The sequence below is a fragment of the Anopheles ziemanni genome, chromosome 3, assembly GCF_943734765.1.
Source record: "Anopheles ziemanni chromosome 3, idAnoZiCoDA_A2_x.2, whole genome shotgun sequence".
NCBI classification, from domain to species: Eukaryota; Metazoa; Arthropoda; class Insecta; order Diptera; family Culicidae; genus Anopheles; species Anopheles ziemanni.
In genome coordinates this window covers 31,382,246-31,389,480 of record NC_080706.1, presented here as the reverse complement: position 1 = coordinate 31,389,480, position 7,235 = coordinate 31,382,246, and positions in this window count along the sequence as shown.

The window sequence follows — 7,235 nt, the reverse complement described above, 5'->3', positions numbered from 1 at the left end:
TGAAAGACGCTTTTGGGAAATACACACGACGCGCTTGCTTTAAACCGATTTTCACGCTTTCAAGGCCGGCAGCGAATGGTTATAGAAACTGATATTCCCTACGCGAAAAAACCACTCACGTTTGGTTAATGTTGGACCCAGCCGCACACCTACATCCCAATCTCAATGTATCTACTGAATGGTTAAGTAAGAACGATTGGAAAAATATAAGCCACAAGCCGAGCAGCGGAAAAATACGACCGTTTAAGCCAGTCTTGTTTTGCATGCGGTGCACATCCTCACTCACGGCGAAAGTTTGTGTATGTAATCGTTTGGTGTATTTCCGAAACCCTTTTCGATCGCCCCATCTTCAATAAGGTTGAATGAGATCGGTTGAAAGAGAAAGAGATCTGAATCGCCGGGACGAGATTCATTCATGATCTACTGCTAGGCGTAATGCAAAGTTTGTGGAAAGAAGAAAATATATTTTTCCTTAAGTTAAGTATGGCAATCCTTCATTTTTAACTGAATTTTTTTTAGAGTATAATTTAAACATAATAATTCATCCAATATTGATAGCTCCTTTATTGTTTGCTATTTTTCAACCATTTCACCAACTATTTTGCGAACACTCTACTGTTGGTAGAGTTATTCAATACGTTTAGTTAATGCTTTAATGACTATTATTGTAAGAAATTCTTACCCAAGCTTATCAATTCTTCCTCATGCATACATACGCAACAAATTGTATACTATTTCGCTCTCCCATCTGCACACTTTTCTCCCTTCTACACCAAGCTGTGGACTGCTGATTTTGTTTACGTTCTCTACTCATGAAAAATCACGAGCCGAGTTCATGGTTGAATCCGGCAATGGCACGAACCTATTACCATCGCCCATCGAAACACAGACAGCTGATGGGAAGGAAATCGAGATCCGAGGCATGTTGCGGAAGGGCCGGTGGGAGTGGACATTCCTCACGGATCTCGGCGGTGCACCAGAGGGAGAGGGTGTGCGGTTTTTTGGTTTGGTGTTGATGTTTCTTTAGTTTTTTCCCAGTACACCACTTTACTTCGTGCTGTTGCCGGGTTTCTGGCACGAAACCACCAGCAGCGGACACACAAGATGGATGATTTATTTAACTCACCATAAAATTGGAATATTTCCGACCGAGTCCGAGTCCGTGGTGCGCGCAAGCCGATCCTCCCTGCAGTTTTTCTGCCCAAGGAAGTGGCTTTCCGGCGCATGCGTGGTTCGAGTGGTACTTTCATCCGTTTGAACGGCCCGAGAAGGGTGAAGGAAAATAGAAGGCCGAAGCAAAGGGCCCCGTGTGTACCTCGTCCCCTGAGGTTAGAATGGAATGAGGCACGGTTGATCGTGATTGACACGGCCACAAAACCTTGGCAGTGAATTCGACCGCAATGAGACGGAACACACAAGCACACACGGGCCCGTCCCTGCCTCGAACACGGGGGACATCCCGAGCACCGAACGTGGAAAGGATTGCGGATGAGCAATCTGGCCGGCCAGCGTCATCCTTCCGCGGTCGTCGGGCAATCTTTACGACCGAAACGTTCTGCATTGCGGACGACAAGGGATGCTGCTGTTTTCATTTTTTTAGCTTCATTTACACGACGATGGTATTCCTTATTCGTTGACATGGACTTGAAATAACTGCCTCCCCCGTTTCAGCGATTCATCGTGAGAATTACGATCGTATAGGGAGTTTCTGCACTGCATTTTCGACCTCGCTAGCCTATCGGAAACCACACCCACACAAACACATCTATACACACAAAAGAAGAGCAGATGTTGGATGTTAAAGATCTGGCTTGTGACGGATCGGGAATGTTTTTGCGCGATTCTTTCGCCTTCAGCAACTCATTTCTGACAGCCCAGAACAACAACATCAAAATCGTCCAAGGACATTGCCGGACCGATGAGAATGATCCAATACTTTTTCCACCTCGTCGGCGGTACGGCATTACGGGTGGTGTCAACGAAACACGACGAAACGAAAGGCTAACCGGATGAAATTGTGGTCATTATCGCAGTGACCAGTTTATTTACACGAACTTTAATGAGCATCATTTCCGTCGCCCGTCTAATGCGAGAAGATGGCCGAAAGGTTGTTCTCGGATCATGGAACGATGCGATACGCGACAGCGCGTCGGTTTGTCCTTCAAAAGCACGAGTTTTATTCATGTTATTTTTTAAATATTTCTAATAAGATCAAACAAATTTCTACAAATCTCATACATTGGAATTATAGAGGCAGAGTTTCGGTCATTGAACTATCAAAATATGTTTGCTTAACTTGAAATGATCATAGTATTCATTGTGAGTGCAATAAACAAACGCAATTGAGTATGAACTCAATATCTTTTGTTGCGAACCAAGCCCAAGAATCATCTCCTGCCACGCGTGGCCACGTGACAAATTCATAAACCACCAGGCGTCTCCATCACCAAAGCGACGGGATTCTTTTTTTGCACAGGGACGGACTAGCGACGCAAAACACTGGTTGGTTTCTTTTTATTGTGTTCATCATACCGCAAAATTTCAAACAATGACCCGCGGAAATCAATATTAAAAAGAAGCAAAATCATTATTAACGCAGCATTCCACGGATGTCTCACATACCACTTGGCATATATTCTACCCTGGAAGAAGATAAATTTATTGCAATTCACAGCATTTTATTAATATACTGTCCGGCAACGTCTATAAACCTTTTTTTCTGTTTGAAAAAAAATCTTTTCCCCGCATCAACGCACAATCTTCCGTACCAAAAATGTTCCATTTTTCCGCCCCCAAACCCGTAAAATCGTTGGTCAACGAACGGAATGTGGAAACATTTTATCGTGCTTGTTGCCATGTTCCGACGGGCAGGCGGACATGCCATACGTTTTGGGTAATTTTCGCATAAAAAAGCACATCGAGACCAACATTTTCTTTCGGTTTTATTGTTTTGAACTTTCATTCCAAACTTTCGTGGTTCAGCCGGTTGCAAGTCTGGTTTAAGGAAAACGCAATTTGATGCGTCGATGTAAATCAAAAAGAAAAAATCCAAGGCAAAAGTCCTCAACAATTCTCCCTTAAACTTATATTATTAAGTATACATCAAGTTTGATTTTAAAATATATAAATATGAGTACTAAATCTACCTACCCGTTATATTTGGTACCGATTCTGCAAGAATATCGGTAAATGAAACGAACAACGGACTGCTTTAAAAGATACATGAAAGTGAGTGTCGGCTCATTTAAGATGCATTACAAAACGGCTGGTTGGGAAGTCAACCCAGACGAATTGTGGCGATGCCTTGTGGCACTATACCAACCGATCCTTTTGAACGGCGGAAATGAATAATCAGTCCAATGTTGTGTCACATAAACTGTTAACTGTTTTTGAAACATTTTGATCCTCTATTGCGACATACTTGTGTCACTTTTAAACATCCCTGCACTTTATGACACATTATTTAATTTTATTATGCAATGCTTTATCTACAAAGAAAGACAATTTTATCAAAAACCGGACTATTTTAGGTTACAAACAATATATGAGAAACCCACTAAATAAAAACATAAATAAAAAAACCTTTTATCAAACTGGTAGGTAATAAAAAGATGATGGTATTAAATTTTGTCATAGAGTAAATTGTCGTAAAACTGATTTATGAACAATTGTGTGGTTCGTTCCCACGAAAGAATTCAATCCCATCCTCCGGTTTTCGTCAGTCGGAACTGGCAGCAGAAAAGTGAAGAAAAAATGTGACAAAAATCTGTGACCTTCACTTGCCGTTCCCGGGCACGCATGGCAGCTAGCGGACATGGGAAGAAGAAAATTCCACGCCCAATGTCACCCAACTATCGGCCAACTACTCGGACGGTAGGGTGGGGTTTTGCGAAAAACCCATCCGTAACTCCGCCAAGGGTGCACCCAGTTTTCCACCCACCGAAGACGATCGGTTGGGACGAAGAACTGTACGCCCTTTTCGAAGCATTCCTCATCGGCTCATCGATTGTGGCCGGCGTTCATACATCCGCCCCGGATGCTGTGTTTAGGTTCGCCACCGTTCGCTTTATGTAACTGACATTCCGCCAGAAGTCCCGTCTGCAAAGGCATCGAACTTGCGCAAACTGAACCCCACACCTGCCCTATACTCCCCCCATCCTCCCGGTGACTTCTCATTAGCAGCCGGCGACGCGTGTTATTTTCGTGCGCCTTTTTCCTCCACCAAAACCAACCAAACACCGACGCGGCCAACATCGCATCACTCGCGGGACGCACCGAAACGTGCTCGTTGACGCCATTCGCGAGGCAGTGCTGTATGTTTGTTTTTCCCTTTACTTCAACGCTTCTGAGCACTGAATTTCCTCGTGTGGCCCAGCAACGCGTGGTAACGGACGCAAACGGGAAGCGCCACCAGAAAGCAGATTGATGCGCGTGAATACGAACGCAAGCGTAGCGTTGGTATTTGCGCATTTTGGACGTATCTGGTTTTTCTTCTTCTCGTCCACTCGACAGGCTACTGATATTTTTCGTCACGATCATGTCGCAAAACAACACGAAAAAATGTTTACAAACTAGTCAAAAATTGTACGATAAGCATTAATAAGAAAATTAGAAAGCAAAATTGTTAGCATGTCAATTGTAATGAAATGCCTGGCAGTGAAACAATTTAAATATTTAGAAAAACAAAAAACAAAAAATATTGAAACACGAAAAAATGTTCAATTTACGGTTGTTTTTCCTTTAACAAGATAAAAATGAAAGCTAGAAAAAATCGCCTATGAAAAGCAAAGCTGTGTAACAGTGAAGTGTGAAAAAATCACGCTGCGTTTGGTGGTAGAATGTTGACCGCATTTCGTGGAAGAATTTTTATTGTGCAATAAAACCGATATCAAATATAGAACCACAAGTGGCAGCTAGCCGTGACATACTATGGCTAATTTTAGTATCCTAATTTTCCTTCATCCCTGACCTTCGAAACATTCCACGTGACGAAATTAATTTTCTGTTGCATAACTTCTCCATACCTATCTTTACCAGGGGCACCCTTATAAACTTGAAAAACGCCAAAAGTTGGCGCTGCATAAAAAAGCTGGGTCACATAGAAACCAAGCCTAAATCCGAAAATGATTCAATTAAGGTTTATGCTTCATGCATAACATATCCGATGTGACACTGGGATGCAACAATAAGACACCGTTCACCGAACAAAAAAGCGAAAACCAACGGAAAAGCTTAAAATTCCGTTCAAACCACGTTAACTGTGATCAATGCAGAGCATGCTGATGATATGAACATACCGGGTGGAAAGATAAATAAATAAAAACAAAATGAAAACACACGGGAAAAATATATTGAGGGCCCGAAAAAAGTAGCGGCATGGTGAGAAGTGGCGGGGATGTACGAAGCGGTACGCGAGAGAAATAAAAACAAACGCTTCAGTGAATGAAAACATAACGTGCGGCTGATGAAGGGTGGGCTGAAAGGGTTAACCAGTATTGGAGAAAGGTGGGAAAATTTAAGTCGCTTATGGGAAAAGTTGAGACACAAAAAGCGAAAAATGAGTAAGCTGCAGAGAGAGCAAGAGAGAGAGAGAAAAAAACGGTAAAAAGGAAAAACAAAGAAAGCAGTAGAGTGGTGAAGAATGTAAAAGGAAATACTTTGTAAGATGTTGTAAGTGGGATGAAAATAGTGCTACGCTTACACCGGTGTGAATGAAGAGAAAAACACACCAAACACACGTGCGAGGGAGTGAAAAAGGGCGGCCTGACAGGGTGGGAAATAAATCTAAGAGAAAGAGTGAGCGAAAGAAAGCAGTGGAAAATTGGAAGAGTGAACGAAAAGGTACGCAACCCGCGCGGATTGAACACGGGTGGAGCGCGTGCGTTGTTGCGGAAAGAAATGGACAGAGCTGAGGAATTTCGCGCTCGCGCGCGCGCGCTTCGGTTTTAGGCACTCTCCATCATCATCTCCGCCATCATCGGCACTGCGATCATCAGCACATGATTGAGCTGCTGCCCGGTCTGGCCAACATTGTCCGCCGATCGGTGAAGCGCAGAAGTGTCTCTCGCACCGTAGCACAAGCAGACTGCCAGGTTAGGCCGAGGGTTGCTTTCCGCGGACTCCACGGCGCTGAGTACGGTTAGTTGTCTAGCGATCATTGGAGTGATTGGAGCGACAGCAGTAGCAGTACAGAGACGACGCACACGGTGTTCGTGCCCGATACGAGCTCGCCAGTCGATCAGTCGAAAGCCTTTCCCGCCGAGGCGTCGCAGGAGAGCACGGAGTTCTCAGTACATCGGTATCGCGCCATTTGGGAGTCACCGGCGCAGGCAGAGCCCAGGCGAAGAGTCGGTGTGCGCACCGTCCGCATCCGTTGGGAGTCGCATGCACAGCGTGGATCATCTACTTTGGCATTTTCGCGTTCCGGTCGACCGTAACCAAACCATTATTCGGAGCAGAGTTGTATCCCAGAGAGATATAGAGTGAACCGGACAAAGCTACCTCAAAAAGAGTGTTCCCAAAGTTTCGCACATCCGTGTTCGGTCACTTCCGCTGTAGGAACGCTTCCGCCAACGTGCTTCGTCCAGCTGACGATATCGGCGAACTTTTGAAGCACAAATTGATGCGCACGTGTCGAAGTGGAGACCGCAAGTTTTGAGACCGTCAATTAAGTGCAACGAGTGCGATGTGTTAAGTGGACCCGATAAGGCAACGATAAACCAGTGTCAGCCAGTTGAGCTTATCGAACGTGCGGCGGTACACTTTATCCGTTCCCAAACCGAAAACCCGAGAGACAAACAATAAACATTACAGTGGAAAGCCATTTTTGTGGCATCAGCCTGTTATCAGCATAATCCCAGGCCTTTGTTGGAGTGGCGTATTTTCACGTGCTTCTTCCCAACGTATCCATCCGCGAAAATCGCAATACACTTCCGCCAGTCGAGTTCCGCTTTTACGTTCCTACAGTTCGTTAGTCGGGCGAACCGGGTGAAAGGGTGCCTTCCGAGTTCGCGTTCGGTCACACGGCACGGTATACAAAGTCGTTCGACTTGGCAACCGGAGGGGATACTCGCGCCAGTAGTTGTAGTGTGGAGGTTGCCGATATTGCTACTTCCGGTGACAGTGAAGAGGCAGTCGCTCGAGTTCGCGAGCTGAGCGCAGGTATCACAGGGACGGGTGAGGAAATAGAGGCAGCAGCGCAACAGGACCAGAAAGGTCAGACCCAGCAGCAACAG